General features: G+C 50.0%; 4 pseudogenes; all 4 read right to left on the bottom strand.

Moving 5' to 3' along the window:
* Positions 1-2946: 2946 nt before the first annotated feature.
* Positions 2947-3095, bottom strand: LOC146994801 (U2 spliceosomal RNA; annotated as a pseudogene).
* Positions 3096-5007: 1912 nt separating this feature from the next.
* On the bottom strand, positions 5008-5188 carry LOC146994800 (U2 spliceosomal RNA; annotated as a pseudogene).
* An 11384-nt stretch (positions 5189-16572) lies between these two features.
* LOC146994799 (U2 spliceosomal RNA) lies at positions 16573-16722 on the bottom strand (annotated as a pseudogene).
* A 1897-nt stretch (positions 16723-18619) lies between these two features.
* LOC146994798 (U2 spliceosomal RNA) lies at positions 18620-18793 on the bottom strand (annotated as a pseudogene).
* Between the last annotated feature and the right edge of the window lie 3469 nt (positions 18794-22262).

The following is a 22262-nucleotide window of genomic DNA, read 5'->3' as shown; positions in this document are numbered from 1 at the left end:
GCTCAGTGGTCATCGGGTCGGAAAACTCTTCCAGTCGTTCTACGAAGTGTTCAAGGGGGGACGTGACTTGTATTTCTACACCACCCAGTGGAGATCTCTCGGCATCATCCGATACGGCTTCTGGAACCGGTGAGTCGGGTGTAACTGTAGGACCGGTAGGTGAAGGCGAATCCGGGAAGGACGGCTCCGGGGAGTGTTCTTCAAAGGAAGGGTTGGTTCCCAGATTGTCAGTCAAAGGCGCATCAACCTGTGGGGTAGTCCTCATGTCTGTTCCTGGAGGTGCGGCATCCTCTTGATAGGGCAAGGTATTAGGGTCTGTTGCACTTGTCGATTGGTAGGCAGTGGAAGGTCCATCAGTTCTAGCATCATCTTGGCGAGATGTACGGAATCGTGCAGTCCGTGCCTGTCGTCTTGCCGAGGTGGAGGGAAGGAGAGGCGTCACTAGAGGTGGCTGGAGTAAGCGCTGCCGTTCACGTCGGTGGCGTGCTTGGTGGTTAAGGAATCCACGCCGTGTTTGGCATGAGAAGTCGCACTGGGTACATCTCCAACGATGTTGAATGCCCGATTCGACGACTACGGGCCGGTCTCTAAAGCATTGATGGGTCGAGACCTTAACGGCGATGGGCAATAGGCAGTGTGCACACCAGTTCCGAGTGCTAGCAACATCTATGCCATGTGTGTACAAGAGGTGTCTGCAGAGCGAGTGGCGGAGTTGGGTCCAGCGTTTCGAATGGAATGTCCTATGGCAGTCCCTTTCGGTGCAGTGGAGTGTGTCTTGCATCGGGAAGAGTAGATGGACAATAGAGTCACGTCGGCAGGATGTCTCTGGGCAGGAATCATGATTCTCCACATGAGTGGGCATAGGCAAAGGCTCCCTCACTGACAGGTTCTGCAATGGCCTGCTAGGACGTGGGCCAGGTGCAATTTGCTCAGTAGAAGTCGTAGCAGCATGTGAGCGTATTACATTGCTGTCTGGTGCGGGCAATTCAGTAGAGAGCAGATCAATCCTTTCTGAGGGAGTGAGGCATACGATGAGGACGTCCGCATCAGTCGTCTCTCCAGCGCTGGAGGTAGTATCCAAGCGTGTCTGGCAGGGTACTTGAGGTGCGACATCGGATTCACCAGGTAGGTCTTTACTAGGCGAAGTGGTCACCGGGACAGTGGCAGTTAAAGCAGGTTGAGGAGCTGCGTCTGTTGAGCCAGAGGCAGTGCAGTCCGTGTGGACGGCGCCTGGTGCAGGAGCAGCGGGCGGTGAAGAAGCGGCGTCAGTCAGTGTCTCAGGAGTTGAGGAGGTAAAGTCATCGTCTCCAGGAGAGGTGGGAGGCGGAGCCTGTCTGTGACGGAGGTGACGATGGGACCGCAGCTGTTTCTTATTCAGGCAGGAGCGACCACAATCCGGGCAGGTGACGGCAGACGCCAGTTGAGGTGTGGAAGCATTAGTCTTTGGTCCAGGTATGACGGTGGGAGTAGAATTCCTGGCCGGGAGGGTGAAGTATGGTGTCGACGGGATTGACGTCTCCGAAGGTGGCAGCAAGTTCCTTGTGTTCTCCGCAGGAAACACCTTGGATTTAGCAGGTACGTTGGACGTCAGAGACTCCGTCCCCGCGGTGGAGGTGATCACTGCGCAGAGAGGACCGGTTGAAGCAGGATGAGCAGAACTCTCTCTCAAGAATGGCGAAGAAAGAGCTTCAGCGTAAGTGCGTGGGGGTGAGATCGTGAGTGTGTTCGATGAGCAGGCATGACCAGCCGCCGTCCGAGCCCGTGTATGATGACATACGGAAGAGATCAATGACCCAGGAATGCTCGCAGCTACCCTTCTGTCAAGAGGTGGGTAGAGCTGACTGTCTTTCTCCTGCACGTGCGTCCTTGTATGCCTTCTGAGGCCCCTTCTGCTCGTACACTCCAATCCGCAGACGTAGCATGCGAATGTAGACTGGGGTGTGGTGGGCGTGTCCTTGGCAGAGGAGGACGTGTGAGCAGACTTGGCGAGTGATGAACCCTCTGGTGTCCTTCGTTCACTAGGTTGACAAGTGACCACAGGTAGGAGCGGTGTGCAGCCAGAAGTCTTGGCTTGAATTCTATCCAACAGTAAGTGTCCACCTTTGGAAAGGGGCGGTCCAGAGGGTGTAACGAAAGCTGGCACGTGTCTGGGCAAGGAGGACGACCCGGTGGGCGTGGCTTTACTAGTGGCGATACTCCCGTAGTAGTAGGTGAGCACACTCCTGGCAGACGAGCCGGCTCCGGGCAGGCAAGGCGTGGCACTAGGGACCACAGCGGCGACTCCAGGATGAGCAGTGGCACTAGAAGATGCAGGAACAGCTCTGGAACCTCCAGTGGCAATTTCGGGAGAGGCACTCGCTCCAAGGGCAGGAATAGCTCCGGCAGATCCAGCGACGACACAAGAGTTTCCATCGGAGGATCCATGGTCTGCAGCGGCGACTTGGGAAGTAGCCGGAACGGATTGGATCAATCCAGGGACAGATGCAACCGGGAAGGCTCCGGCCGTCACAGGGATGTCTTCAGAAGCTCCAGGGTAGGCAGGAATGGCCTCAGACAATCCGGGGGCCTCAGCTTCTGCATCAGGCGCACCAGGAGAGGCTCCAAAAATCCAGGGATGGCTTGGGAAGCATCAGCGGCTGATCCATGAGCAAGAGGGACGACTCCATTGGATCCAGGGATAGCCCCAGCGGGAACGGCGGGCACTCCATGGTCAACAGCTGCTCCAGGGACTCCATGAACAGCACGGGAACAGGTTCCAATGGATCCAGCAACAGGACCTCCAGCGGGAACGGCAGGCACTCCACGGTCAACAGCTACAACAGGAACGTCTCCAGGGACTCCATGCACCGTATGGGAACCTGCTCCGGCATCCAGGACTCCAAAACTGGCTTCAGGAGGCGGTGAGCGTCTTCCAGGGCTCCGAACTCCAGGCGGTGGGCGGGGCCTCGGCGGTGGGCGAGGCCTAGAAACAAGAAACATCTTTAGCCACCAGTCTACCTGTAAAAACAGTAAGAAGTGACCAAAAAAATGAAAAAGTATTGGCAACTCGACCGATTTACTACACTTTGATCTTAGCCAAAAGGCCGAGAAGCGATTCAGAATTCTCTGGCGTGATGAATTCAGTTTCAATTTTTCATATTTCAAAAGTCCTGAGCATTCGTGCAGGGGGAGAAGGGGGTGCAGAAGACTCAGGTTAGCGAGTGCTGCTTGGGGGTTTTTTATGATATGTCGTTATTTCATCCTCGTCCTGTGTTACAAAAAAAGAGGTGTACAAGGATGACCAATTTCTGTCTAGTCAAGTGGATCATTTTGCGGTCCTTTCTAATGTTCCCATTCTGGAGGCGTCAGTCCCCTCCTCCTTGGGCGGGGCTAGTTTTAAAAAGCCAAGGACGTCAAAAGTTCATTTCATTCAAGATTCAATTGCAAATTTTATTCTTACTACAGCAAATGAACAACAATGCTGAAATATCCTCACAGATATTTCTACAATATCGCAATAACTTACAGTAGTTATATTGGACGTTTTACGGAAACGTTGGCCGGAACAAAATTCAAAGTAGAAAAAGTTAATCCGATCTCAACGCGAAATCGCTACAGTCAATAACAGCAGTAAGTAAACAACTGAATTCCGGTGTTTTCCTCCAGCTTTTATAAGCTTATGCACCATGCAACATAATATTCTCGTATTTTCTCAATTTTTTTTCAGATGGGAAAAGAGGACAATGAAATATTCATGAAAGTGTTCATTTCTCTGGAGTAGCTTCCTCCTCCGAAAAATCTCATTCTTCACTGCAGGTGAATATAAAACAAATGTAATTACAAAGGCAATAAAAATAGCAAAACCAAAAATAAATAAATAAATATTCCTGGAGTTATCGAATGCCTATGCTTGGGAAGAAATTATTTTTTGTGATTAAACAAATATTGAGACAGTAAAATTTATCAGCCAAAACTGCATTACATAATGCCAGAGTTTGATTGATACAAACTCGACATGCACAGTCCAGCACATGGTTTCCAACTCAGAGATACTCTCTCTCTCTCTCTCTTCAGTTCAAACGTTGCACTTGAAAACACAGAGTGAAATATTAGGAACTTAAAACAATTAAACAAACAGAAAAATTACAAAAAACACTTTACAAATTCATTTGTAATATGTACAATAAAACAGTACTTTTTAATTTACAATTAATGATTACTTTGTATTCTACACTTCCACACTAGTGGCGGGCAAGCCATCTCAAAACTCAGAATAAACTGCTTCCTGCATAGTGCAGCCATCTATTGGCATTTTCCCGTTTGTTAATATTAATGTGCCAACAAAATAAATGAATGAATGAATAAAAACATAAATACAACAATCCTTAACAATAATTGTAGACCATTACAATTAGCTGGCGTTTAGAAATCATACAGAGACAAACAAAACATTAGGAAACAGACAGAAAAATCTTTGTTGCTGCAGTGTGCCTACAAACATTTTACACCCTTTTGAGAGTTATTTACAATAAAAAGGCTCGTGTGTTGAAAGAAGCAATGTGTATACGCGCGCTGTAGTGGGAAAGATCTGGCAAATGTGAATAGGAATTCTCTCAAACTTACATGAAATGAGACAAAAATGTTACTGCAAATGAAATTTGAGTGATATTTCGAGGCCGATCTTCCTTCAATCAGTCAGACAGAATGAGTAAGTTGTTAACAGTACGGGGAAAAAAATGTGGATTTTATGGGATTTCTGTAAATACGAATAAAACTTCGTATTTACAGAAACCAGAACTTGACACTGAAAAGAACGAGGGTTAAACCCGAGGCTCCAGAATGTTCCCATTCCGAGGAAAAGAACGAGGGGCCCGAGCAATAGCAAGTTAAAAAAAAGGCAGGTCGCCGCACACTCGTACAAAGGTATGATGTTGTCAGACCTTCGGTTTTCTGAAATTTGAAGGGGCCATTTTAAAAGGACGTTTTCCTGAGGATGCAGTGGGTGAGTGAAGTTTCTGCTTTTTGGATATATTGTGGGCCGTATCCTGCAAGTAGTGCCATAGCAGGCCAACCCGTGGCGAGGGCGGAATAAATTCCTAACCACAAGCCTATCTGCAAAAATTAGTTTAATATCTTGACGTCATGTCGACGTCGTATCAGATATTAAGCTGATAAGAACAGATTCTTTATTTAAAATATTCCATGCCATTTTACACAGCATTGATCTGATCATGGCGTGTCAGACAATGACGCACGCAGTGCGATTTTCGTTATTAATAAATAATATAAAGAATTTCGACAAAAAGATAAAACAATGAAGACGTAACAATATAATTTCTTTAACGTTATTTACAATAAAATATTTAGCATTATGTACATCACTGGTTGTTTTGATTGTTTTGGCGTGTGCCTGTTAAATGTTCGATATAAATGTCTCTCGATGCCCGGATGGTTTCGCTAACAATAAGTTTGCGCATTAAGTTTGCATACTTATTTGTGCAGAGACGTCTCACAACTCTGTCATTTGCCGGATCCCATGATCCTAGAGCACCAACAACAATGGCCTCGGTACGAACATTTCTAAACTTTCTTCTTAGAAGGTCGGCAACAGGACGATATTTGGTCTCCTTCTCAGTTCTTGCATGTTGAAAAGAGGCGAGTCGATTCTCAAAGGCGACGGTCACATCAATAATGAGGCAAGAGTCGTCTTTGGAAAGGACAAGATCGGGTCTCAGGGAAGATCCTTCAATAGCCAGATTCTCAGAAAGGACGTTCCAGCGACCAGAAGCAGCATCCTTTAACCTCTTGACGATGGAATTGTGCCTGTTCTGGTAGAGCCGCGAATACTTCATGCAATGACAGATTACATGAGGCAGAGTCTCCTCTGGAAAGGGGCAGCGACGACATGCACGGCGAGTGCGATCCCATGGTTTGGAGGCGTTCAGTGGCACGAGGTTGAGGCGGGCGCGGTGGATAAAGCGCCAGTCGGCAAAGCGAATGAACGATCCCTCATGGAAGAAGTGTGAGCTTGCACGTGCAGCCGAAACGCATTCCATGGATTTTCCTTGACTTGGGAGATTCACCAAATCTTGGAGCCTGCAAGATCTTCTAAGGTGACGAAAGGATTTGAAAATAGAGTTCCTGTTGCTAGGAAAGATGGTAGAATTCCCACAGGAGATGGAAGGGCAGCCGTCGTTGTCAAAGCTCCAGGAGATGTTAAGGCGGCGAGAGGCAGCGCGGGCAGCAGACCATAGTGAAGAGGTGGGGTTGCTGGTGGCGGCGAATGGTCCCTCATCCGATGCAGAAAGGAACTGGCTGACGATAGAAGGAGATGGAGACAGCTGGATCCGAGCGCGAATGTATCCACAAAGATCATCCCAAGCAAGCTTGCGAACGAGTGGGTCCCTAGATGTTAGGAGCTTAAACGCACCGTCCACAGCAGCAATGTCGGAGTCTTCGGCGGCAAGAGGGACACCGAAGGAACCTTTCCCGGAGAGGCCGTAGAGATAGTTATTGGAGGCTTCTGGGGGGAGGTTCAGGGTCCTTTTAATGGCAGGCTTGAGGAGATCGTCGATCTTTTTCCAGTCAGTTTTGGAGAACTGAGACGTCTTCATGGGAAACAGGAGCGACGGGAAGAAGAAGGTCTTAAGAGCATCAATCCGTTGCCAGGGTGCCAGCTTAGATTCAGAAATACACTTGGCCAGTGACAAGAAGTCGCGGAGTTGGGCACGTGCAGGCGGGAGGTTGAAGCCAATGGGCTTACCAAGAAACTTGAAGAATTCACCCTCTTTAAGTGCAGGAATTGGAACTTCAGAGATGTAGAAGGCAGTCGGAAGAACACGGGAGGAGCGAACAGCAGAGAAGTGGAAGGAGCGGCACTTCTTGGGGTTCAGCAAGAGATTGAGCCTGGAACATGCATCTTGGACCCGGAGGAGGTCATGCTGGAGTGCTTCAGGAGAAGGCGCCAACAGGAGGAGGTCATCAGCATAGGCCAGAATCTTTGGAACCGGAGACATCGATTCAACACAGCGAAGGACGGGGTCGATGACAAGGTTGAATAGGAGTCCGCTAAGTGGGCAGCCTTGGCGAACCCCAGCGTGGATGTCGACAGGACAGGACGTGCCATCACTTGACAAGAAGGAGGTGGTAGAGCCACTGTAGAAGGACCTGATGAGGGAAGAGAAGTCGTCACCAACACCGGAGTCAGAGAGAGCAGCATAGATGGCTGAGTGTGGCACGGATCCAAAGGCATTAGAAATGTCTAAGGATGCTAAGCACAATTCAGACCTGGATCGACGAGCTAATTGGAGTTGACTGTGGAGGATGAAATTGTGTTCAAAGACACCATCATGAGCAAGGAAACCTTTCTGGCAGGGGCTGAGAACGTCGTGTGTAGAAAGCCAGCTGGAGAAACGACGTGCCATGCAACCAGCAAAGAGCCTTGATATGCACGAGCTAAGGGCGATGGGTCGCCAGTTGTCAATAACGGAGGGGTCCCCATCCTTGAAGATAAGAAACGTGCGAGAGGACTTCCAAGAGGCCGGAATGCGTCGCAGCTTCAAGCAGATGTTAAAAATAGCACAAAGTGCCTTGCATTCGGGGTCGACATCTCTCCAGTGTCTGTAAGAAAGCCGATCAGGGCCAGGCGCGGAATTTTCACAAGCCATCAGCTTGGAACGCACTTCAGAAGGGGAGAACGGCGACATGTCAACAGGAGGACGATCAGAAGCATGCTGGCAGAAGATGGAAGTGTCTGCATCCCGTGGAGAGTACTTTTCAGAGAAGTGGGCAGCAAGATCTTCCGCAGGAATCGCACAGAAAGAGGAGTCACGTTGGGTGATGAGTCGGAGGGCTCTCCGACGATTCATCCGGTAGATCCTCTGTATGACACGGGGATTGGAGGCGTCCGGTGTGCGGCGAAACCCAGACTCTTCAGGAGGCACAGGTGGAGGGAGCTTGACAGTATCAGAGGCAGAGGAGATGATGGCATCAAGGCAGGTCTCGAATTCGGACCAGGTGTTATTGTCATCTGGAGCAGAGGAGAGGCGCTGGAGGGTCTCGCTGAACTGCAGCAGTGGGGAATCATCCGGAAGCAGGGTGTCAATGGAGGGAACAGTCGCGGAGTCACGAAGGCTACCGGAAGGAACGGAGAATCCATCATCAAGGAAGCTTGAATTGAGAAAGTCGTCCGCTGGAGCAGAGAGCGAGAGAGCCGGCGAAGAAAGTGCAGGAGAGACTGGAGAAGCAGAAGGAGATGATCTTCTGGCAGGAGAAGCAGGAGTACCAGGTGAAGAAGTAGGAGATGAGTGAGGACGCTCTGGAGAGACTGCAGCAGAAGGAACAGGAGGCGAGGGTGCGGCAGTCGAGGCAAGAGCATCATTCATAGGAACGGCGGGTACAGCAGGCGGAGGAGCAGGCACCGTGGAAGCAGCAGCAGGAGAAACCTGGGTAGGTTGTTGGCGTGGTCTTCTCGGTCTTTGAGGGACAGGAAGAGGGAGAGCAATATTATCAGAGGTAGCATTACGTTCAGCTCGCTGATGGAAGGCAGAGTGGTTGAAGAGACCTTTTCTGGAAGGACAGGAGAAGGGACACACTGAACATTTCCACCGGAACGAAGCACCAGACGAGAGGACAGTAGGAGAAGAACGGAAGCAGGAATGGGAAGACACCTTGTTCACCAAGAGCATGCAACAGTGACTGCACCATTTCATGCAGGAAGAGATGGGAAGCTGATGCTCCTGGAGAAGGTGGCGTGTGAGAGACTTCTTCATCCTTGACCAGGAGTTGGACCTAAATAGAAGGCTGCAGTTTACTTCCGTGCAGGAGAAGACGTCGTTGACAGGAAAGACGAGATGCAGCGTAGAGTCGACCCGACAAGTGGAATCAGGACCCTGAGGGCCGATGTAGGTGGTGTCAAGGCCAGGAGAACTGGGAGGAGGCGAAGTTCTGGGGGCGGCAGTCGGAGAATCAGAAGCAGGAAGCCGGAAATCACGAGGAGAGTCAGAGCTGGGAGAGGATCTGTGACGTCGGTACCAGTGGAAGCGCAGCTGTTTCTTGTTGATACAGGACATTCCACAGTCACCACAGATGATCAAGGCAGGCGGAGGAGGAGAAGGGGAAACGGAGGTGCTGGCATCCGGCAGACAGGAGGACACGGCAGTCGGATCACTGGCGCAAGATGAGGAACCTGGGGCAGACGTCACAGGGCAGACAGGAGGCAAGATGTCGCCGCTAGGTGCAGGGACAACTGTGCAATCAGGAGACATCGTGGAAGGAGATCCAGGAGGAGGCGGTCCAGAGCAGGTATGTTTGACAGCAGCACGCGAACGAGTGTGGTGGCACACTGGCGAGTCAGAGGAAACATCAAAGAGAGAAGAGGCAGGCGAGTCAGACGAAGATCCAGTGGGATGAAGATCCAAGGTGGGAGACTGTGAAGAGCGGGGTCCAGGAGGTGAGCCACAAGAGCGACGGTAAACTGAGTCAGGCGACCTTTCGTAGATCTTTGCTAGGAGTTGCCTGAGATTACCACCTCGTAGCAGTGGAGGACCGGAAGGCGTGGCAGCCGCAGCAACATGTCGGACAGGAGGTCTTGAGCTGGAACGCATAGCAGAAGCATGGTTTTCAACAGGCAGACAGGTGACAGAGCAGGGCTGAGGTGACGACACAGCAAGAGAGGAGCGCATATCCACAGCAGGTATCGTAGAAGCCGTAGGCAACATCCGAGGTAGGCTAGGAGTTGTTGGCGACGGGATTCTGGGCGGACGAACCGGAACTGGAATGTAGTCACTCGAGGAGCCGGCATCATTCGGTGGTCCAGGCATAGCTGAAAAAAAATGGAGAGAAACACAGCAGCACAAAAAGCAAGAACAAAGCACTTTTGGCAAGATCAAACATAAAACAGTCAGAGGGCAAGAGCAACTGTCGAAGCTTTGGGTGGATCTGGTAGGAAAAAAAAAAAAAAAAAAAAAAAACATAACCAGGGTAGGCGGAGAAACTAGCGCGTGCAACTAGCCGATTTGGATGGAAATTGGTGTCGAGCTAAGGATTCACTCAACCGAGTGGCCTGTCTGCTAAGACACCAATGGAGGTAAGTCCCTGGACCCACGACGAACTGGGGGTCGAGGCACCTATCGAGACTAAATACTCGAAAGGAAAAACCATTGACAGGAGAGCAAAGACGATGACCAGGACTTGGAAGATTACGCCCCACTAAAGGCCGTACCCAGCCGGGTGTCCTTTTCACATGGATGGGTAATCGGAAGCTTACTCGATCCCTGACCTGTGGCAGAACACAGGCTAAGGGCTCACGGCTACTCCGGGACACTAATCCGAGTAAGCATAAAAACCAACCAGTTAGATCGAAACTAACCTGGACATGGGAAAAATAAATAAAACGAAACAAACGATAGCGGAAGGAGCAAAGAGATAGGGATGAAATAAAGGAAAGACCACGCCCACCATAATAGTGAGTTTGTGCAAAGGAAAAAATAAGGGCTCAACGAAAGCATTTTAACACTAAATAGCGAAAAAATACTAAAGAAGAGCAAGAATAGACAGGAAAGAGGTAGAAAAAGTTAGACCCCACCCATCACATGGATTAACCGAAAACGGCTAGTTCGGTGATAGCGGGAAAAGACACCTGCACGCTCACAGGGAAAGGAAAGGTTCCTACTGACGCAAGTAAAGGTCACCAACCCATCAAGCATCAGTAGGAGAAAAAGAGACAAAATAAAGCAAAACTTACCAAAGATCCACCTTGGCTCCGCCCTCCGGACGAGGCAACTACTCTATCAGCATATCCACCGGTGAACCTATAAAAATAAATCAAACCGGCAAATTAAGCTGATAAGAACAGATATGTACAACAACTATTTTCAGAACCAAGCACTTATGTACAACATACTAGGTTTTTCTTTCTACTTACATATTTCGGGGGTTTGTACTTTGTGAACACTTAATCGGATAGTTCAGTGAGTCCATGTTAAATTTACCAGTTCTCCTGTCTGACGTCCGTGAGATGCTCCACATAGATATCCCTTGATTTACTTATTGTTTCACTTACGATGAGCTTTCGCATAAGTGATGCGTACTTCCTGCTGCAGATCCTGCTGAGAACTTTATCGTTGTTTGGATCCCATGATCCTAGTGCTCCGATTACAATTGCTTCTACGCGCACATCGTTGTATGTAGATTTCAACGATGTGCGCGTAGAAGATTTGCTTCGATTAGCGGACGGTACTTGTTCATCTTCTCTCGGCGAGCAGCATCAAATGAAGACCGACGGTTGTCAAAAGCAACTGTTATGTCTAGGATGAGGCATGCGTTGTCTCTTGTTAGGATGATGTCCGGGCGTAGCGGGAGTCCTCTGACTGGCCGGTTCTCGGAGAGGAGCTGCCACCTTCCACTGGCTGCCTTTTTAATCCTCTCTACCACTGCATTGTGCCTCGCTTGGTAGAGACGGCTGTATCTCATGCAGTGGCAGAGGACATGCGGGAGGGTCTCGAGCTCAAAGTTGCATCTTCTGCAGCCACGGGAGCCATTCACATTGCGACGAACACCGTTCAGGGGGACGAGGTTTAGCCTTGCACGATGTATAAATCGCCAGTCGGCGAATCGTGTAAATGCCCCGTTCCGGAAAAAGTGAGAGCTTGCTTTGGCAGCCGCTGCGCATTCCATCGCCTTGCCCTGGTTGGGATAAGTGATGAGTTTCTCTGCGCGGGATTTCTTGATGGCATTCCGCAGGGTGCGGAATACAAGGCGTCGCTTGCCGGCTGTTATGGTGGTACCGTCATGAGAGATCTCCACAGTGTGGTCGTCAGAAATTGTCCACGTGACTTTTAGGCGACGGGCTGCGCTTCTGGCCGCGGACCAAACTGATGAAATTGGGTTGGAGGTGCTCCTGGGAAAGTCTTCGTCACATCCCGAAAGGAAAGCTGCAATCTCAGAGAAGGAAGGAACCCTTTTCAGTCGTCCACTTACAAGTCGCGTAAGGTCCTCCCAAGCGAGCTGTTGTATCCCAGGGTCCAATGAAGTGAGCAACTTGAAAGCGCTGTCAATCCTTGCTATATCTGAGCTTTCGGCAGCCAGCGGGATACCAAAGCATGCAGATTCCTTCGCGCCGTAAAGATATTCATTTGCCGCCTCGGGAGGTAGGTTGAGAGTCCTCTTTAGTAGCGGGCGCACATGTGAGTCAATCTTTGCCCAGTCGGTTTTCTTCAACCGGGCCGTCCTCATATCAAAATCCATTGATGGAAACACAAAGGATTTGAGCGCGTCAATGCGCTGCCAGGGAGCAAGTGGCGAATTCAGGATCATCTCGCATTTCTGTAGGTAAGTATTGAGTGCCTCGATGTCCGGTGGTTGGTTGAATCCAATTGGTTTCCCCAAAAATTCCTCACCTTCACCCTCACGAAGACACCTGATGGCAGTGCCGTCGATCGAGAACTGAGAGTGGCGGACACCCGTTGGGCGAGCTCCGGAGATATGTAGGGAGAAGCATTTTCTAGGGTTGATGTAGAGGCCAAGCTTTCCAACCAGGTTGTGCGTCAGATTGAGTTGAGTTTGCAGCTCCGCAGGGGAGGGCGCGAGTAGCAGTAGGTCGTCGGCATACGCCAGTATGCGATGTAGAGGACTTTGCCCTTGGACTGCGACAAGTATCGGGTTGATGGTCAAGTTGAACAACAGCCCACTTAGGGGGCAACCCTGACGTACTCCGATGTCAATTGGAATTGGATCCGTGGGGCCTTCCTCTGTGAAGACGCGTGTGGACGCATCCGTGTACAGCTCCTGTATCAGCTCGGTGAAATGATTCCCACCTCCAGAGGCTCGAAGCGCAGCAAAAATTGCATCGTGGGGCACGGATCCGAAGGCATTGGATAGGTCCAATGACGCCAGGCAGGTGTCAGATTGGCTGGTCCGTGCTAGCTGGATTCTCTGCTGAACAACGAAGTTATTTTCAAACACCCCGTCGAAGGGTAGAAATCCCTTCTGTGACGGGGAGAGGATGCAGTTGTCGATGAGCCAAGAAGTGAACCGTCGTGCCAGGCAACCACAGAACAGCTTGGCAATCGTAACACTCAGCGAGATAGGACGCCAGTTTTTGATGTTATGCGGGTCACCCCCTTCGGGTAACAGGATAGTACGAGAGTCTTTCCAAGCTGCAGGGACTTTCCTAGCTTTCAAGCAGATGTTGAAGATGGCTGCGAGTACTGTACAGTCCGGATCAACGGCCTTCCAATGGTTGTATGAGAGTCGATCGTGTCCGGGTGCCGAGTTTTCAGCTGAATAGAGTTTCCTTGCGATCTCTGCAGGAGAAAATGGAGAGAGGTCAAGTTCTCTGGGGAGAGGGGATGGTGAGGTGTACACTGAGGTGTCAACTCGGTTGTTGCATAGGGCAGCAGCAAAGTGATCTTGTATATCCTGTCTTCCAATTGGGCATCTCTGTGAATCATCCCCGCAAATCAGTCGGACCGCTCTGCGTCGGTTACGACGGTAGAGTTTCTGGAGCAACTTTGGGTCATCACGTATCTTGGCGGAATTGTTGTTGTTTCCAGTTACATCCTCGCTAGCGGGAGGAAGACGAACTGCACTCGCGGCGGCCATCAAGATCTCGTCAAGTAACGTGGAAAAGGCATCCCACTGCTCAGTGGTCATCGGGTCGGAAAACTCTTCCAGTCGTTCTACGAAGTGTTCAAGGGGGGACGTGACTTGTATTTCTACACCACCCAGTGGAGATCTCTCGGCATCATCCGATACGGCTTCTGGAACCGGTGAGTCGGGTGTAACTGTAGGACCGGTAGGTGAAGGCGAATCCGGGAAGGACGGCTCCGGGGAGTGTTCTTCAAAGGAAGGGTTGGTTCTCAGATTGTCAGTCAAAGGCGCATCAACCTATGGGGTAGTCCTCATGTCTGTTCCTGGAGGTGCGGCATCCTCTTGATAGGGCAAGGTATTAGGGTCTGTTGCACTTGTCGATTGGTAGGCAGTGGAAGGTCCATCAGTTCTAGCATCATCTTGGCGAGATGTACGGAATCGTGCAGTCCGTGCCTGTCGTCTTGCCGAGGTGGAGGGAAGGAGAGGCGTCACTAGAGGTGGCTGGAGTAAGCGCTGCCGTTCACGTCGGTGGCGTGCTTGGTGGTTAAGGAATCCACCCCGTGTTTGGCATGAGAAGTCGCACTGGGTACATCTCCAACGATGTTGAATGCCCGATTCGACGACTACGGGCCGGTCTCTAAAGCATTGATGGGTCGAGACCTTAACGGCGATGGGCAATAGGCAGTGTGCACACCAGTTCCGAGTGCTAGCAACATCTATGCCATGTGTGTACAAGAGGTGTCTGCAGAGCGAGTGGCGGAGTTGGGTCTAGCGTTTCGAATGGAATGTCCTATGGCAGTCCCTTTCGGTGCAGTGGAGTGTGTCTTGCATCGGGAAGAGTAGATGGACAATAGAGTCACGTCGGCAGGATGTCTCTGGGCAGGACTCATGATTCTCCACATGAGTGGGCATAGGCAAAGGCTCCCTCACTGACAGGTTCTGCAATGGCCTGCTAGGACGTGGGCCAGGTGCAATTTGCTCAGTAGAAGTCGTAGCAGCATGTGAGCGTATTACATTGCTGTCTGGTGCGGGCAATTCAGTAGAGAGCAGATCAGTCCTTTCTGAGGGAGTGAGGCATAGGATGAGGACGTCCGCATCAGTCGTGTCTCCAGCGCTGGAGGTAGTATCCAAGCGTGTCTGGCAGGGTACTTGAGGTGCGACATCGGATTCACCAGGTAGGTCTTTACTAGGCGAAGTGGTCACCGGGACAGTGGCAGTTAAAGCAGGTTGAGGAGCAGCGTCTGTTGAGCCAGAGGCAGTGCAGTCCGTGTGGACGGGGCCTGGTGCAGGAGCAGCGGGCGGTGAAGAAGCGGCGTCAGTCAGTGTCTCAGGAGTTGAGGAGGTAAAGTCATCGTCTCCAGGAGAGGTGGGAGGCGGAGCCTGTCTGTGACGGAGGTGACGATGGGACCGCAGCTGTTTCTTATTCAGGCAGGAGCGACCACAATCCGGGCAGGTGACGGCAGACGCCAGTTGAGGTGTGGAAGCATTAGTCTTTGGTCCAGGTATGACGGTGGGAGTAGAATTCCTGGCCGGGAGGGTGAAGTATGGTGTCGACGGGATTGACGTCTCCGAAGGTGGCAGCAAGTTCCTTGTGTTCTCCGCAGGAAACACCTTGGATTTAGCAGGTACGTTGGACGTCAGAGACTCCGTCCCCGCGGTGGAGGTGATCACTGCGCAGAGAGGACCGGTTGAAGCAGGATGAGCAGAACTCTCTCTCATGGATGGCGAAGAAAGAGCTTCAGCGTAAGTGCGTGGGGGTGAGATCGTGAGTGTGTTCGATGAGCAGGCATGACCAGCCGCCGTCCGAGCCCGTGTATGATGACATACGGGCGAGATCAATGACCCAGGAATGCTCGCAGCTACCCTTCTGTCAGGAGGTGGGTGGAGCTGACTGTCTTTCTCCTGCACGTGCGTCCTTGTATGCCTTCTGAGGCCCCTTCTGCTCGTACACTCCAATCCGCAGACGTAGCATGCGAATGTAGACTGGGGTGTGGTGGGCGTGTCCTTGGCAGAGGAGGACGTGTGAGCAGACTTGGCGAGTGATGAACCCTCTGGTGTCCTTCGTTCACTAGGTTGACAAGTGACCACAGGTAGGAGCGGTGTGCAGCCAGAAGTCTTGGCTTGAATTCTATCCAACAGTTGGCGTAAGTGTCCACCTTTGGAAAGGGGCGGTCCAGAGGGTGTAACGAAAGCTGGCACGTGTCTGGGCAAGGAGGACGACCCGGTGGGCGTGGCTTCACTAGTGGCGATACTCCCGTAGTAGTAGGTGGGCACACTCCTGGCAGACGAGCCGGCTCCGGGCAGGCAAGGCGTGGCACTAGGGACCACAGCGGCGACTCCAGGATGAGCAGTGGCACTAGAAGATGCAGGAACAGCTCTGGAACCTCCAGTGGCAATTTCGGGAGAGGCACTCGCTCCAAGGGCAGGAATAGCTCCGGCAGATCCAGCGACGACACAAGAGTTTCCATCGGAGGATCCATGGTCTGCAGCGGCGACTTGGGAAGTAGCCGGAACGGATTGGATCAATCCAGGGACAGATGCAACCGGGAAGGCTCCGGCCGTCACAGGGATGTCTTCAGAAGCTCCAGGGTAGGAAGGAATGGCCTCAGACAATCCGGGGGCCTCAGCTTCAGCATCAGGCGCACCAGGAGAGGCTCCAATAGATCCAGGGATGGCTTGGGAAGCATCAGCGGCTGATCCCGGAGCAAGAGGGACGACTCCATTGGATCCAGGGATAGCTCCAGCGGGAACGGCGGGCACTCCATGGTCAACAGCTGCTCCAGGGACTCCATGAACAGCACGGGAACAGGTTCCAATGGATCCAGCAACAGGACCTCCAGCGGGAACGGCAGGCACTCCACGGTCAACAGCTACAACAGGAACGTCTCCAGGGACTCCATGCACCGTATGGGAACCTGCTCCGGCATCCAGGACTCCGAAACTGGCTTCAGGAGGCGGTGAGCGTCTTCCAGGGCTCCGAACTCCAGGCGGTGGGCGGGGCCTCGGCGGTGGGCGAGGCCTAGAAACAGGAAACATCTTTAACCACCAGTCTACCTGTAAAAACAGTAAGAAGTGACCAAAAAAGATGAAAAAGTATCGGTAACTCGACCGATTTACTACACTTTGATCTTAGCCAAAAGGCCGAGAAGCGATGCAGAATTCTCTGGCGTGATGAATTCACTTTCAATTTTTCATATTTCAAAAGTCCTGAGCATTCGTGCAGGGGGAGAAGGGGGTGCAGAAGACTCAGGTTAGCGAGTGCTGCTTGGGGGTTTTTTATGATATGTCGTTATTTCATCCTCCTCCTGTGTTACAAAAAAAGAGGTGTACAAGGATGACCAATTTCTGTCTAGTCAAGTGGATCATTTTGCGGTCCTTTCTAATATTCCCATTCTGGAGGCGTCAGTCCCCTCCTCCTTGGGCGGGGCTAGTTTTAAAAAGCCAAGGACGTCAAAAGTTCATTTCATTCAAGATTTAATTGCAAATTTTATTCTTACTACAGCAAATGAACCACAATGCTGAAATATCCTCACAGATATTTCTACAATATCGCAATAACTTACAGTAGTTATATTGGACGTTTTACGGAAACGTTGGCCGGAACAAAATTCAAAGTAGAAAAAGTTAATCCGATCTCAACGCGAAATCGCTACAGTCAATAACAGCAGTAAGTAAACAACTGAATTCCGGTGTTTTCCTCCAGCTTTTATAAGCTTATGCACCATGCAACATAATATTCTCGTATTTTCTCAATTTTTTTTCAGATGGGAAAAGAGGACAATGAAATATTCATGAAAGTGTTCATTTCTCTGGAGTAGCTTCCTCCTCCGAAAAATCTCATTCTTCACTGCAGGTGAATATAAAACAAATGTAATTACAAAGGCAATAAAAATAGCAAAACCAAAAATAAATAAATAAATATTCCTGGAGTTATCGAATGCCCATGCTTGGGAAGAAATTATTTTTTGTGATTAAACAAATATTTGGACAGTAAAATTTATCAGCCAAAACTGCATTACATAATGCCAGAGTTTGATTGACACAAACTCGACATGCACAGTCCAGCACATGGTTTCCAACTCAGAGATACTCTCTCTCTCTCTTCAGTTCAAACGTTGCACTTGAAAACACAGAGTGAAATATTAGGAACTTAAAACAATTAAACAAACAGAAAAATTACAAAAAACACTTTACAAATTCATTTGTAATATGTACAATAAAACAGTACTTTTTAATTTACAATTAATGATTACTTTGTATTCTACACTTCCACACTAGTGGCGGGCAAGCCATCTCAAAACTCAGAATAAACTGCTTCCTGCATAGTGCAGCCATCTATTGGCATTTTCCCGTTTGTTAATATTAATGTGCCAACAAAATAAATGAATGAATGAATAAAAACATAAATACAACAATCCTTAACAATAATTGTAGACCATTACAATTAGCTGGCGTTTAGAAATCATACAGAGACAAACAAAACATTAGGAAACAGACAGAAAAATCTTTGTTGCTGCAGTGTGCCTACAAACATTTTACACCCTTTTGAGAGTTATTTACAATAAAAAGGCTCGTGTGTTGAAAGAAGCAATGTGTATACGCGCGCTGTAGTGGGAAAGATCTGGCAAATGTGAATAGGAATTCTCTCAAACTTACATGAAATGAGACAAAAATGTTACTGCAAATGAAATTTGAGTGATATTTCGAGGCCGATCTTCCTTCAATCAGTCAGACAGAATGAGTAAGTTGTTAACAGTACGGGGAAAAAAATGTGGATTTTATGGGATTTCTGTAAATACGAATAAAACTTCGTATTTACAGAAACCAGAACTTGACACTGAAAAGAACGAGGGTTAACCTGAGGCTCCAGAATGTTCCCATTCCGAGGAAAAGAACGAGGGGCCCGAGTTAAAAAAAAAGCAGGTCGCCGCACACTCGTACAAAGGTATGATGTTGTCAGACCTTCGGTTTTCTGAAATTTGAAGGGGCCATTTTAAAAGGACGTTTTCCTGAGGATGCAGTGGGTGAGTGAAGTTTCTGCTTTTTGGATATATTGTGGGCCGTATCCTGCAAGTAGTGCCATAGCAGGCCAACCCGTGGCGAGGGCGGAATAAATTCCTAACCACAAGCCTATCTGCAAAAATTAGTTTAATATCTTGACGTCATGTCGACGTCGTATCAGATATTAAGCTGATAAGAACAGATGTTTTTTATTGAACAATATTTTTGGCCACTTTACAGAAGAATGATATTTGCGTGGCAGAAATATCATTTTACAATTCTATTATACATTAATTTTCTATTTACAATTATTTACAGAGCGAAGCAGATATGTACAACAACTATTTTCAGAACCAAGCACTTATGTACAACATACTAGGTTTTTCTTTCTACTTACATATTTCGGGGGTTTGTACTTTGTGAACACTTAATCGGATAGTTCAGTGAGTCCATGTTAAATTTACCAGTTCTCCTGTCTGACGTCCGTGAGATGCTCCACATAGATATCCCTTGATTTACTTATTGTTTCACTTACGATGAGCTTTCGCATAAGTGATGCGTACTTCCTGCTGCAGATCCTGCTGAGAACTTTATCGTTGTTTGGATCCCATGATCCTAGTGCTCCGATTACAATTGCTTCTACGCGCACATCGTTGTATGTAGATTTCAGTGCTTCGATTAGCGGACGGTACTTGTTCATCTTCTCTCGGCGAGCAGCATCAAATGAAGACCGACGGTTGTCAAAAGCAACTGTTATGTCTAGGATGAGGCATGCGTTGTCTCTTGTTAGGATGATGTCCGGGCGTAGCGGGAGTCCTCTGACTGGCCGGTTCTCGGAGAGGAGCTGCCACCTTCCACTGGCTGTCTTTTTAATCCTCTCTACCACTGCATTGTGCCTCGCTTGGTAGAGACGGCTGTATCTCATGCAGTGGCAGAGGACATGCGGGAGGGTCTCGAGCTCAAAGTTGCATCTTCTGCAGCCACGGGAGCCATTCACATTGCGACGAACACCGTTCAGGGGGACGAGGTTTAGCCTTGCACGATGTATAAATCGCCAGTCGGCGAATCGTGTAAATGCCCCGTTCCGGAAAAAGTGAGAGCTTGCTTTGGCAGCCGCTGCGCATTCCATCGCCTTGCCCTGGTTGGGATAAGTGATGAGTTTCTCTGCGCGGGATTTCTTGATGGCATTCCGCAGGGTGCGGAATACAAGGCGTCGCTTGCCGGCTGTTATGGTGGTACCGTCATGAGAGATCTCCACAGTGTGGTCGTCAGAAATTGTCCACGTGACTTTTAGGCGACGGGCTGCGCTTCTGGCCGCGGACCAAACTGATGAAATTGGGTTGGAGGTGCTCCTGGGAAAGTCTTCGTCACATCCCGAAAGGAAAGCTGCAATCTCAGAGAAGGAAGGAACCCTTTTCAGTCGTCCACTTACAAGTCGCGTAAGGTCCTCCCAAGCGAGCTGTTGTATCCCAGGGTCCAATGAAGTGAGCAACTTGAAAGCGCTGTCAATCCTTGCTATATCTGAGCTTTCGGCAGCCAGCGGGATACCAAAGCATGCAGATTCCTTCGCGCGTAAAGATATTCATTTGCCGCCTCGGGAGGTAGGTTGAGAGTCCTCTTTAGTAGCGGGCGCACATGTGAGTCAATCTTTGCCCAGTCGGTTTTCTTCAACCGGGCCGTCCTCATATCAAAATCCATTGATGGAAACACAAAGGATTTGAGCGCGTCAATGCGCTGCCAGGGAGCAAGTGAGGAATTCAGGATCATCTCGCATTTCTGTAGGTAAGTATTGAGTGCCTCGATGTCCGGTGGTTGGTTGAATCCAATTGGTTTCCCCAAAAATTCCTCACCTTCACCCTCACGAAGACACCTGATGGCAGTGCCGTCGATCGAGAACTGAGAGTGGCGGACACCCGTTGGGCGAGCTCCGGAGATATGTAGGGAGAAGCATTTTCTGGGGTTGATGTAGAGGCCAAGCTTTCCAACCAGGTTGTGCGTCAGATTGAGTTGAGTTTGCAGCGCGAGTAGCAGTAGGTCGTCGGCATACGCCAGTATGCGGTGTAGAGGACTTTGTCCTTGGACTGCGACAAGTATCGGGTTGATGGTCAAGTTGAACAACAGCCCACTTAGGGGGCAACCCTGACGTACTCCGATGTCAATTGGAATTGGATCCGTGGGGCCTTCCTCTGTGAAGACGCGTGTGGACGCATCCGTGTACAGCTCCTGTATCAGCTCGGTGAAATGATTCCCAACTCCAGAGGCTCGAAGCGCAGCAAAAATTGCATCGTGGGGCACGGATCCGAAGGCATTGGATAGGTCCAATGACGCCAGGCAGGTGTCAGATTGGCTGGTCCGTGCTAGCTGGATTCTCTGCTGAACAACGAAGTTATTTTCAAACACCCCGTCGAAGGGTAGAAATCCCTTCTGTGACGGGGAGAGGATGCAGTTGTCGATGAGCCAAGAAGTGAACCGTCGTGCCAGGCAACCACAGAACAGCTTGGCAATCGTAACACTCAGCGAGATAGGACGCCAGTTTTTGATGTTATACGGGTCACCCCCTTTGGGTAACAGGATAGTACGAGAGTCTTTCCAAGCTGCAGGGACTTTCCTAGCTTTCAAGCAGATGTTGAAGATGGCTGCGAGTACTGTACAGTCCGGATCAACGGCCTTCCAATGGTTGTATGAGAGTCGATCGTGTCCGGGTGCCGAGTTTTCAGCTGAATAGAGTTTCCTTGCGATCTCTGCAGGAGAAAATGGAGAGAGGTCAAGTTCTCTGGGGAGAGGGGATGGTGAGGTGTACACTAAGGTGTCAACTCGGTTGTTGCATAGGGCAGCAGCAAAGTGATCTTGTATATCCTGTCTTCCAATTGGGCATCTCTGTGAATCATCCCCGCAAATCAGTCGGACCGCTCTGCGTCGGTTACGACGGTAGAGTTTCTGGAGCAACTTTGGGTCATCACGTATCTTGGCGGAATTGTTGTTGTTTCCAGTTACATCCTCGCTAGCGGGAGGAAGACGAACTGCACTCGCGGCGGCCATCAAGATCTCGTCAAGTAACGTGGAAAAGGCATCCCACTGCTCAGTGGTCATCGGGTCGGAAAACTCTTCCAGTCGTTCTACGAAGTGTTCAAGGGGGGACGTGACTTGTATTTCTACACCACCCAGTGGAGATCTCTCGGCATCATCCGATACGGCTTCTGGAACCGGTGAGTCGGGTGTAACTGTAGGACCGGTAGGTGAAGGCGAATCCGGGAAGGACGGCTCCGGGGAGTGTTCTTCAAAGGAAGGGTTGGTTCCCAGATTGTCAGTCAAAGGCGCATCAACCTGTGGGGTAGTCCTCATGTCTGTTCCTGGAGGTGCGGCATCCTCTTGATAGGGCAAGGTATTAGGGTCTGTTGCACTTGTCGATTGGTAGGCAGTGGAAGGTCCATCAGTTCTAGCATCATCTTGGCGAGATGTACGGAATCGTGCAGTCCGTGCCTGTCGTCTTGCCGAGGTGGAGGGAAGGAGAGGCGTCACTAGAGGTGGCTGGAGTAAGCGCTGCCGTTCACGTCGGTGGCGTGCTTGGTGGTTAAGGAATCCACCCCGTGTTTGGCATGAGAAGTCGCACTGGGTACATCTCCAACGATGTTGAATGCCCGATTCGACGACTACGGGCCGGTCTCTAAAGCATTGATGGGTCGAGACCTTAA

This window comes from Stegodyphus dumicola, chromosome 11 (genome assembly GCF_044657685.1).
Source record: "Stegodyphus dumicola isolate Sdum_Otavi_A_Nest chromosome 11, ASM4465768v1".
Classification (NCBI taxonomy): Eukaryota; Metazoa; Arthropoda; class Arachnida; order Araneae; family Eresidae; genus Stegodyphus; species Stegodyphus dumicola.
The sequence above is the reverse complement of the archived record's forward strand: the minus strand, read 5'-3'. Positions and strand labels throughout refer to the sequence as shown.